Source organism: Zingiber officinale, chromosome 11B (genome assembly GCF_018446385.1).
Source record: "Zingiber officinale cultivar Zhangliang chromosome 11B, Zo_v1.1, whole genome shotgun sequence".
Taxonomy (NCBI): Eukaryota; Viridiplantae; Streptophyta; class Magnoliopsida; order Zingiberales; family Zingiberaceae; genus Zingiber; species Zingiber officinale.
Window position 1 is genome coordinate 51,756,893 of NC_056007.1, and position 12,813 is coordinate 51,769,705.

The 12,813-nt window shown below is 40.9% G+C and overlaps 1 pseudogene; it reads left to right on the plus strand.

Moving 5' to 3' along the window:
• LOC122034417 overlaps positions 1-12,813 on the plus strand; it is a 36,607-nt pseudogene that overhangs the window by 4,067 nt on the left and 19,727 nt on the right.

Consider the following 12,813-nt stretch of genomic DNA (forward strand, 5'->3'; position numbering starts at 1 on the left):
AACTATGAAAAGGCCACGAGCCATCATACAAATACCTGAAAGTGTGGGGATGCTTGGCAAAGGTCGAAGTACCTAAACCAAAGCAAGTAAAGATCGGACCTAAAACGTTCGATGCGGTATTTGTCGGATATGTCCATAATAGTAGTGCATATCGTTTCCTAGTTCACAAATCAGACATTCCTGATATTCATGTGGGAACAACCATAGAATCTTGGAATGCAATATTCTTTGAAAACGAATTCCTAAATAAGAAGGGAAACGTTGAAAATGATAACAATGGAAGTTCAAACAAAAATGACGTTACTGAACTTAGCTGTTATAAAAGGACTATTGACGATCAAAGCGAAGGGCCACGTCGTAGCAAACGGGCTAGAGCTAAGAAATCGTTCGGGCCAGATTTCATGACTTTCATGTCGGAAATGGACCCAAGAACATTAAGTGAAGCTCTCTCTAGTCCCGATGCTCCAATGTGAAAAGAAGCTGTCAATAGTGAAATCGAATCCATCATGAATAATCATACTTGGGAATTAGTAGACCTTCCTTCTGGTAATAAATCATTAGGTTGTAAGTGGATACTAAAACGCAAGTATAAAGCTGATGGATCAATTGACAAGTATAAGGCCAGACTTGTAGCCAAGGGGTACAAGCAAGAGGAAGGCCTTGATTATTTCGATACCTACTCACCGGTGACAAGGATTACGTCCATACGAGTGCTAATAGTCATTGCAGCATTGTATGACCTTGAAATACATCAAATGGATGTTAAGACTGCGTTCTTAAATGGTGAGTTGGAAGAAGAAATTTATATGGAGCAACCCGAGGGGTTCGTGGCTCCAGGAAATGAGAAAAATGTGTGTCGACTTGTTAAGTCGTTATACGGACTTAAGCAAGCGCCTAAATAATGACACGAAAAATTTGACAAAGTAATGCTGTCAAACGAATTCAGAATAAATGAATGTGACAAATGCATTTATGTCAAAGACACACCTAAAAGTTATGTAATCATCTGTCTATACGTAGACGACATGCTGATAATGGGCAGAAATCATGATATAATCATGACTACAAAGAAAATGTTGACCAAAAATTTTGATATGAAAGATATGGGTCAAGCAGATGTTATATTGGGAATTAAAATTCTTAGGACATCAGAAGGGATAGTTCTGACACAATCCCATTATGTAGAGTCAGTATTGAAAAGATTCAATGCGTACGATCTCTCTACAGTAAAAACATCTATGGATCTAAGTCAACACTTAGCGAAAAACCATGGTGAGACCTTATCGCAGTTGTAATATTCTCGGATAATAGGCAGTTTGATGTATCTCACAAACTGCACACGTCCGGATATTGCCTGTGCAGTCAACAAGCTGAGTCGTTTTACGAGTAATCCAAACGACACCCATTGGAAAGCATTGATTCGAGTTTTTAGATATTTGAAATATACTATGAACTATGGATTACATTATGGAAAATATCCCGCTGTGCTGGAGGGATATTGTGATGCTAATTGGATATCAGATACAAAAGACTCCAAATCCACTAGTGGATATGTTTTCACGATCGGTGGGGGAGTAGTATCTTGAAAATCCACTAAGCAGACGTGCATTGCTTGGTCAACTATGGAATTCGAGTTTATAGCACTGGACAAAAGCAGCTGAGGAAGCTGAATGGCTGCGGAATTTCTTGGAAGATATTCTGAGCTGGATGAAACCTGTGCCTGCCGTACTGATCCATTGTGATAGTCAATCGACAATTGGAAGGGCACAGAGTAATATGTACAATGGGAAGTCACGATATATACGTCGTAGATATAATACCATTAGGCAGTTGATCTCTAATGGAGTGATTGCAATCGAATATGTTAAGTCCAAAGATAATTTGGTAGATCCTCTTACGAAAGGGTTGAGTCGAGATCAAGTATACTGCTCATCAAGAGGAATGTGATTAAAAATCTACAACTAAAAATGACTGTAGCGGTAACCCAACCTTATTGACTGGAGATCCGAAGATCTTGGTTCAAAGGGACAACGAAGTTACAGAAGTTGTGTTATAGCATATGAGATATTTTATCTCTATCCCAATCCTAGGATGAATTTGTGCTGTCCTACCTCATGTAGTGAGGTTAAGCTTATGCTTTTAGTGACTTCTATACCTTATAAGGTAGAGTATGGTAGGATACTCCTGATAGAAGTGTCACCTATATGAGTGTGAAGATAGGCCGCTTCAATGAAACACTCATGAATCCAAGATGGTGTCCATGGCCGAAACAGAACCAACCATGAGAACCTAAAGTAGGTGAAATAGGTCTCTGTGTGGGTGTTATTATCTTAGTATACACCAACAGCTGAGCAGTTCAAGACATCACGTTCACTGCGCAACCTAGTATACTCGATAGCATTCCACTACGGAAGGTTCAAAGCCACAAGCTACCTCTCCCGATGCAGTGACTTATCGATTGGACTCTTGTAAAGTGTCAGCATGCATACACGCATTGCATTAATTTCCATTCATGTGGGGGATTGTTGGATATTGGAACCTTAATAGACCAATATCGGTTTTGTGGAAAAAATCGGAATGCCATCAATAGATAGAAGTCATAATTGACTTCAAAATTGAAATCTATGTTTTGCGTAGATAGATTTAGACTATTAATTTGCTCAAAACCGATTAAAGGTGAATGAGAAATTAATTGTTTAAAGTCGGCCCAAATAAACATTAATTACTCATTAATGATATATAAGGAAATGCATGGGAGAATAGTCCCACATCGGAAATTTTTGATGTGCATTCTTTGCTTATTAATGATGTTGTGTTAATGGAGTTAACTCAGAAAAAGACCAGGTGCTCTCTTCTCAGGGGCGAGCAGCTGCTCGCATCTGTGAGCCCGCCACCCGCCACGTGCGTATGTGCGCAATGGGCGCAATGGGCACTTTGTAGGCGCACTTTGCACGTACGCATCGTCGCGAGGAGCATTGAGGAGCTTAAATTTATGCTCCAGATGACATTGCAATGCCTACGTGGCACTCGGGTGACGTATCAAACTTGTATCTGACATGACAATGCCTATGTGGCATCCACGTGGGTAAGAAGAGATGACTGGACTGTTGATTGGGGCAAACGAATGGCTACCGTTGATCAAAGAGGTGTGATGGATCGCCGGTGATGCGATCTGGAGCGTCGGATCGCGAAGAGTCACGATCTGACCACTTGGGATGAGACTTGATCTGAAGCGTTAGATCGAATGGATCAGTAGATTCAGATCCGATGGCTGATGATAATAGGCGAGATCTGAGGGTCACAACTCTTCAGATCTGATGGATGAGATTAAAGTGGGATATGTGAAGGGTTATAACTCTTCAGAATGGACGATCCAGATCGATCCAGCCCAAAGAACACATCCACTCACCCAAAAGGCATTCAACCTCTTCATTTAATATAAATAGAACCCTCCAGATGCTGGAAAATTCATTCGAATCATCGAATTCATCTATTCTACTCTCTCTTGAGCGTTCATCTCATCTTGTGCATAAAAAGTCCAAATAGCCTACGAGAAGGTTCGCTGGTCTCAGAATTAGGAGTGCTACGATTCCGAGACGTTCGTCATTGTATCTTGGGAACAAATTGCTGCTATCCGTTAGCACCGTAGCGGAGCAATATCGTTTACGGAGATAGTGTCGAACACTAGCCTCGACGATCAATATCAGTTTGCGCACTCCAGGAGATACCGGACTCCAACAGCACTAACTAAAAATCTTCGGCAAGTAGACACTAGAACAAAGATGATTCATCAAGGAAAGAATACGAGGAGCTGGGAAATCGAGGAATTGTTACCGAGGGCTTGCAGCCTATGCTGATAATGCACGGAACGTCTAACAATGTGATTCTATACTTATTGGTGATACTGTCGGTGCAAATACATATCCATACGTCGAGGTAAGCTGTTCATCATGTCTGCATGACATTATTATACTAGTCTTTAATAACTCGTCAATGATGAGTTTGGTCATCTGTTCCAACGTCCAACATCTAATGTCCAACCTTCTTGGGTCAATCGATCTGACTGAGCAATTTAACAATTGATATCAAAATGAGTAGACATGAACTATAATAATCACACTCATAGGTTTCTGACATGGGTATGGATTCACACATTTGAGTGACTTTTCAAACTGTCCAAATTTGGTACACAGGGATAGGAACACAATGTATCTTAAAATTAATTTTTAATGTAATATTATTAGTAACAGTGGAGTATAATCTAATACAATCTATTTCTATTGGTAGCTTGTGGGGCATATTGAAAAGTTTTAATAAGTTTTTTTTATTTTTAATGAGTGCGCGCAGAAAGGGAGGGAGGTTTTTTTTGTTTGAATGTTATCTACTGTATAGTTTTTTTTTAATTCATTATAAGGAGATGATGAATCTTGCTAGTCAAACATGGCATAGGAGGGATAACCACTAAGCCTGATTAATATAGTAAATGAATTTGATATTTTATAAATGTGCCGATAGGACAGGAGAAACTATCCAAATTGAGCCCCTGCTCATGATTCACGAATCAAGGTCATTGCCCAAAGGTTAGTAGTTATATGTGATTTATCTCATCCGTATTGGCTTTGGGACGGGTTGGTGGGGACGCTGGGGACGAGCGTATTCGTCTTTTTTGCCACAACGAATCAGGGTCATTGTCCCCTCAGGTCGGTGTGCGTTTAAGATATAAGGTGTTATTAGATGAAATTTTGAGGTCGAAATTTAGCATATTTAAGTATGTCTTTCTTCATATCTTGGCACTTATATTACTGGCTAGTAGTCATCCGTGATTTATGTTGGTGCATGAAACATGAGACGATCAAATCTGAGTTTTGATAATGACAAAGGATTCAAAGTTAAGGTTATTTGTTATCTAACAAGTTTGAATGAGATTGCAGGAAAATCCTAAGTGGTCTTAGACAAAAGCCCTAGCTACGATTAAGCAGGTAGAAAACCCTAGGGAGTGGTAAACCTAGGTCCTAGGGGGCGATAATCATAGGTGGAAAGTCTTGGCGGGTTGAGCGCTTCGAGTAAAATCCTAGAGTCGAGGACTCTAGGTTGAAATCCTGGTGGTCGCAGATCGGGTGAAAGTCTGGACGGGTCATGGAGCGGACACCCAGCATGAAGACCGAAGGCCTCGGGCCCTGAGCAAAAGTCCAGTCAGTCTAGAGGACCGACCTGACAATAGGTAACTTCTCTTGAGAGGAGTATGTGAGGGTGCGTTCCCTGAAGAGGGAATAGTACACGTCGGTTCGACTTAGAGTTTCGACGAAACTCAAAGTCAGAACCGGACAGTCAGAGACTGTCAAATTTCAATTTATATATTGTTTTATGCCTGGACTAACTTTATTTTGCAAAAAATAAGGAGCTGGAAAAAGCTGGGTCGGGCGCTTGGAACTCAAAAGTTATCGCCAAACTGATGTGGAGCTCGCGGAGTGGCCGAGCCACATGGTCCAGGCGCCCGGAGAAGTTTTGGGCGCCTGAAACAGCCTATAAAAGTAGCTTCGACCAAGAGCTTGAGAACAACACAACAAACGACTTCCGCTTCTTCGAGCTACTCAGAAAACGCTTCTACGACGCCTGAAAATTTCGACGACGGTTCTATTGAAGATTTTCTTATACAAAGTTGTCGGTATTCTTTAAATTTCTAATTACTTGTAAAAATCTATTTGTAATCTTTTCGATTGATTAGTGATTATCCATCGAAAGTACTCTCATGTGCGAGCCTTGGATTAGGAGTCACCATAGGCTCCGAACCAAGTAAATTCTTGGTGTTTGCATTGTCTATCTTTGTTTTCCGCTGCATATTTACTCAAAACGAACGAATTAACCACGAGCGCTATTCACCCCCTCTAGCACTTTACGATCCTACAATTGGTATCAGAGTAGGGTCGCTTTGAATCGGTGAAACCACCATTCATGCATTTTTTTTACTTCTGTAGTATTAATTCTTTTTGTTTTATTTAATCGGAGTTGGTAAAATTGCCTTGCTCTGATCATTTTATCACAATTGAAAATTCATTTTTTTAAGTTTATCATTTTTTCAAAATTAGTAATATTTTATTTTCTCCCACACTACTAATTTAAGACCAAGTCTTGAAACATTCGTAATTTTTTTCTTGTGTGCAAGATTCTATTTCAATGACCCATCAAGAAGTTACCCCACCCCTCTTCTCCGGCGAAGACTTCGACTACTGGAAGAGCCAAATGGAGTACCACTTCTAGACACAAGTCGAGATGTGGATGATCATCAAAATCGACCTCTCACTCCCACTCAACGGCGTAGGAAAACCAATATCATACGAGAACTGGGACACAAGTCTGATGAAGAAGATCGAGGCCAATGCTAAAGCTACATGCACTCTTCAATACGGCTTAATCAAAGAAGAGTTGAACTGAGTCGGTTCGTTCTCAAGTGCAAAAGAACTATGGGAGAAATTGATCGAGCTGCACGAGGGAACTTTTGACACGAAGGTAAGCAAACGTGACTTAATATTAAATAAACTATATAACATAAAAATGCAGGAAGGCGAAACGACAAGCCAACTTCACGCGCGGATTTAGGACCTTCTGAACGTCATGCAATCGGACAGAAAGTGGAAAACCACGACGTCATAAGGTATGCATTAAATGCATTTCCAAGGAACACCTTGTAGGCATCGATGGTAGATGCTTACGAAGTGTCTAAGGATTTGTCATTAATCAAATTAGACGAATTATTTTCTGAATTCGAGCTTCATGAACAAACTAATACTACTCCGACTGAGAAAGATATTGTTTTGATTGTAGGCACGAGCAGAATGCGGGAATCAAAAGCAAAGCACAGAACTAAACTCGAGTCCGAAGATGAACCAGACTCAGAAGATGACAACGACGAGATAACAGCCGAACTCATCAACCTTGTATGAAAACTCTATAAAAAGAAGAAAGGGTTCACCAAGAAAGACATCAAGAAAGTGATTCAATCCAAGACGGTGCAATCAAGTCCTAAAGTGAAGTCCGAAGTAACCTGCTATAGCTGCAACAAAAAGGGGCACATCAAAACTAACTGTTCGAACCAAAAGGAAACAAAGAAGCAAAGGAAGAAGAAAGTGTAGGGGATCGGTGGTCGGATAGAAGGGGGGGTTGGATAGCTAGGTCACCCCCAACTTTGATTTCTTCTCTACACGGTTAGTTTGCGCAAGCGGAAATGAAACTAAAACAAGAAAGCAATGAGTAAGAACACAAACGCTAACACGATTCTTTTACGTGGTTCGGAGATTTCTTGCTCCTACTCCACGGCGTGTCCTTGAGGTGGACGAGCCCTTGATCCTTTGGTGGATCAGTCCCCGGCAATCTCCTGCTAGAGCTTTCTCCTTCTCGGTGGAGCAAACCTCTCACAAAGGATCTCTTCCTCTTTACAATGATGAACTTAGGTTTAGGAGGAAGAGAGTAGGCTTGGAAGATTTTGGGCAATGACAATGAGTTATTCAATAAGCATGAGTAACCTCCTTCAAGCCCCAAAGCTTCCTATAAATAAGAGGAGAGAGTTGATCATCATATCTACTCATCTCGGCACCAGTCGACTGGCAAAACCATCAGTCAACTGGTGTTACCATTAGAGGTAGCCAACGGCTACTTTCCAGCACCAACGGTCATTTACCAGTCGACTGCTAAAACTAGCAGTCGACTGGTGCAGTCGACTGTTAAAACTTGCAGTCGACTGATCTACACCGACCGAACGAACAGAACCATTCTGTCGCACCCAGTCGACTGCGCAGTCGACTGCACCAGTCGACTGCCAAAACATGCAGTCGACTGCTACAGTACTGCTACAATAACGCTACAGTATTGTTACAGTACTGCTACAGTAAACCCTAAAACTTATGCTTTTATTCCGAGTACAATCTCTCGTGCACTCGTACCCTCACCCTTACGACTCTTTTGACGCTTCCTTTGCAGCTTTAATAGAACCTTCAAGCATACTTTCTTTGGCTCTCGTCCCTCGGATGCATTCAAGCCTGCGGCTCGTCCCCAATGCCATCCTTCGCGTATGCCTCGAAATTGCTTCCCTCGGTCCTTGTCCTCGCTGCCTTGTCCACGGTCCCTCGGATCCTTCATCCTTCAACGGACCTGAAGCCATCAACCTGAGTCGCATGTGTATCTTGCGAACCTGCACAACTCAAATGCACATATCAAATACAAGGATGAACCTAACTTAAACTCTTTGACACACACATCAAAACTATGATCGTACCGATCAAAACCTAGGTCGATTGCACCAACAATCTCCCCCTTTTTGATGTGTGGCAATATGTTTAAGTTAGGCATAAATATCAACATGAAAATTAGAAGCAAAGCATAATACCCAAGCTCCCCCTTAACATATGCTCTCAACCATAATTTTCAAGTTTTGCACATAGTTAGGTTTTTAACTTAAACCTTTGCATTTCTCCCCCTTTGACACCATCAAAAATTGTACCAAATATGTATACATACTATGGTATCAATGTGGACTTAAAAATACCCAAAACCAGCTCTTGAATGTGCTGGGAAATAGCTACCAGTCGACTGCTAACTGTCGCAGTCGACTGGCACATACCAAAATCAAATTTCAGCATTCTGAAGCCAACTTCAGAAATGCATAAAAAATTCTAGAAAATTCAAAAAATCATGAAATTTTGAACGCATATTTATTATAATGTTCTTTAACAAGGAAAAATATGTTTCCATGAAAATTCATCATATTTTTGAAGTTTTGATAAAAACTCAAACACTTTAAAAATCAATCAAGTTTGTATCCATTTGAAACCTTGTTTTGCAATCATATGTTTCAAAATAGCTAAACCACAGTAAATAAAACATAGAATTATTTTCAAAACATTTGAAATGTCCAACTATGATCTATGGGCAAGATGTCCATTAATTAAATATTTGCTTTCCCCATAGTTGGCCTATGATCACTAAAAATTGATACATTTCATAACTCATCAAAATGCAATAAGCATAAGTGAATTATTTGTATCATCCTAGTATCTCACATTTATGGTTAGAATATAATTCAAGTCATTGTGAGATAAAGGTAGCCTCTACTTAGCCCTATTGATCATGAATTTCTATCAAGGCTAAGTGCTCCCCCTTAAGGTCTCAAGTCAACCATTTTTCAAGGATTTGAACTATGATTTCATTGGTTGACTAAACCCAAAATCCTCTAACCCTTGAGGATTGATTTTGGCACCCAATAGAAATTCTTTCTAATTGAGTTAACCAAATATTCCTTGGGGTTCCATTTTCGTTCTATGGTCTTGGTTTTTGATTGCCCCCTAGCAAGTAGACAATGGTAGGTCTTGTCATTATTTGATTCATTGTATCCTATCCCAATTTTCTTAAAACTTGCCCTTTGGCTCCCAATGATCATATTTAGGGTTTTAGAGCTAATTTCAAATTTCGTAAGGGCATTGGTAAGGTATTCTACCTTTTCCCTTAATTCCTTATTTTCTTCTTCTAAACATGATACATTTGAACTTGAAGAAGAAGAAGCATGCATATCATTGTCCTTAGAAGACATGGATTCTAATTTTTCTTCAAGACACATAATCTCATGTTTCAAGGATTTATTTCTCCTTTTTGCATTGAACAAATCATCATTTGTGCTTGAAATAATTTTAATTAAAATATGGGGAGGAAGATTATGTACCTCACTTATCGAGAAGTCCGAATCCGAAGTTTGACCTCCCCCTCCACTTGAGCTCCCCTCTTCATCTTCACTTGAGCTCCTTCCTTCTTCTTGCTCGGATGAGGTGGAGGCTACATCATCAATTCCCATTAAAGCAAAATTTACTACATGGTGCTCTTCTTCCTCCGATGATGATGAAGGATCATCCCATGTTGCTTTTAGGTTTTGAGCCTTCTTCCCCTTTTCTTTTGTCTTCTTCTCCTCCTTCTTCTTCCCTTCCTTCTTCTTCAAGAGAGGGCAATCATCTCTCATATGTCCCTCTCCTTGACAATTGTAGCATTTGATCTTTCTTCTTCTACTCTTGCCCCTTGAACTTCTCCTAGCATGTGATTTGTTAGAAGAAAAAGATTTAAATGTTTTTCTCATCTTCCTTACCATATATGCCTCTTGATCACTATCCATTGAGGCACTTGATTCTTCGGAGTCGGAGGATGGTGGAGATGAAGACTTCTTCTTCTTACCATTTCCCTTGTTTGCCACAAGGGCTACTCCTCTTGATCTATTTGCTTCTCCTTCTAATCCTTCAACCCTTGTTTCGTGAAGCTCCATTGTTGAGAAGAATTCATCTAGAGAGCTCTTCTCTAGATCCTTTGAAATGTAGAATGAATCTACAATAGAGCTCCATGTCGAGTTTCTTGGGAAGGCATTGATGGGTTTCATTATGATGTCTCGGTTGGAGAGTTTCTCACCTACACTTGTTAGTCCACTTAAAATTTCTTTAATTTTAGCATGAAGTGTAGATACCTTATCTCCCTTCTCAAGCTTTACATTGTTGAGTTGAGTTCGGAGAAGATCTCTTCTTGCCAATTTTGCCTCCGATGTGCCTTCATGAAGCTCCACTAGCTTTTCCCATAGCTCCTTGGCACTTGAGTAGGTTCCCACCCTTGTTACTTCTTGTTGGGGAAGAACATTTAGTAGATGATGGATGACTTTTGAATTTGCTAAATGTTCTTCCCTTTGCTTCTTGCTCCACCTTGTTTTCTCAAGTATCTTATTGTCTTGATCCCTAGGCACTTCGAAACCATTTTCCATGATTAGAATTATGTCAAAATCGGTTTCGAAAAATACCTCCATCCTCTTCTTCCACCAAGAGAAGTCCCCTTCGAATTTGGGTGGATGAATGTTTGAGCCGGCCATTTTGATGAAGTGCTCTTCTTGGCGATTAGTCCATTGAAGGGCGTCCTTGCTCTGATACCACTTGTAGGGGATCGGTGGCCGGCTAGAAGGGGGGGTTGGATAGCTAGGTCACCCCCAACTTTGATTTCTTCTCTACACGGTTAGTTTGCGCAAGCGGAAATGAAACTAAAACAAGAAAGCAATGAGTAAGAACACAAACGCTAACACGATTCTTTTACGTGGTTCGGAGATTGCTTGCTCCTACTCCACGGCGTGTCCTTGAGGTGGACGAGCCCTTGATCCTTTGGTGGATCAGTCCCCGGCAATCTCCGGCTAGAGCTTTCTCCTTCTCGGTGGAGCAAACCTCTCACAAAGGATCTCTTCCTCTTTACAATGATGAACTTAGGTTTAGGAGGAAGAGAGTAGGCTTGGAAGCTTTTGGGCAATGACAATGAGTTATTCAATAAGAATGAGTAACCTCCTTCAAGCCCCAAAGCTTCCTATAAATAAGAGGAGAGAGTTGATCATCATATCTACTCATCTCGGCACCAGTCGACTGGCAAAACCATCAGTCGACTGGTGTTACCGTTAGAGGTAGCCAACGGCTACTTTCCAGCACCAACGGTCATTTACCAGTCGACTGCTAAAACTAGCAGTCGACTGGTGCAGTCGACTGCTAAAACTTGCAGTCGACTGATCTACACCGACCGAACGAACAGAACCATTCTGTTCGCGCCCAGTCGACTGCGCAGTCGACTGCACCAGTCGACTGCCAAAACATGCAGTCGACTGCTACAGTACTGCTACAATAACGCTACAGTATTGTTACAGTACTGCTACAGTAAACCCTAAAACTTATGCTTTTATTCCGAGTACAATCTCTCGTGCACTCGTACCCTCACCCTTACGACTCTTTTGACGCTTCCTTTGCAGCTTTAACAGAACCTTCAAGCATACTTTCTTTGGCTCTCGTCCCTCGGATGCATTCAAGCCTGCGGCTCGTCCCCAATGCCATCCTTCGCGTATGCCTCGAAATTGCTTCCCTCGGCCCTTGTCCTCGCTGCCTTGTCTACGGTCCCTCGGATCCTTCATCCTTCAACGGACCTGAAGCCATCAACCTGAGTCGCATGTGTATCTTGCGAACCTGCACAACTCAAATGCACATATCAAATACAAGGATGAACCTAACTTAAACTCTTTGACACACACATCAAAACTATGATCGTACCGATCAAAACCTAGGTCGATTGCACCAACAGAAAGCACTGCAGGCGACATGGGATGAGTCTTCTTCAGAAGATTCTGATGAAGAGCTCGAATAGACAAGCTTCCTCGTACTTACGGCCTGCAAGTCGACGAATCTGAAACCGAGAGCGAGTCAGAAACAGAATCTGAGAGAAACCACGAATCCGTATCCATTTCTGAAGGACCTAACCCCATTGTAAGAACTTCATAGATAGATAAATTGTATAATTTAGTTAATTATCTCATGCCTAAGTTAGCCAAATCCAACCTCCGAGTCAAGTCACTCCAAAAGGTGGTAGCAATCCTTAAGGAGGAGACTAAACTAAGTCCTTTGACTGAGCTAGTTCAAAATGGAAGTTCAACTCAAGTCCAACAACTTGAGGAAGAAAATTTCAATTTGAAAACTTAAGTTAAAGAACTTAAAGATACGTAGGAATGGTTCACCTTGGGTTCCAAGAATCTTGATCTGATTCTTGGAAAACAAAGAGTCGTTTACAACCGATCCGAACTTGGATTTAAGGCTAAACAAAAATATAGATCTTACTTATCACTTGTAAATAGAACAAATAAAAATTAATCCAAGCATGGGTCCTTAAGTCAAACTTGATTAATCAAGTTAGACTTGGTCAATATTAGATCCCTAAGGATCAAATCCACTACCTTGATAGACCCTATCGAGGCTATGATCCACGGGGAGCAGATAG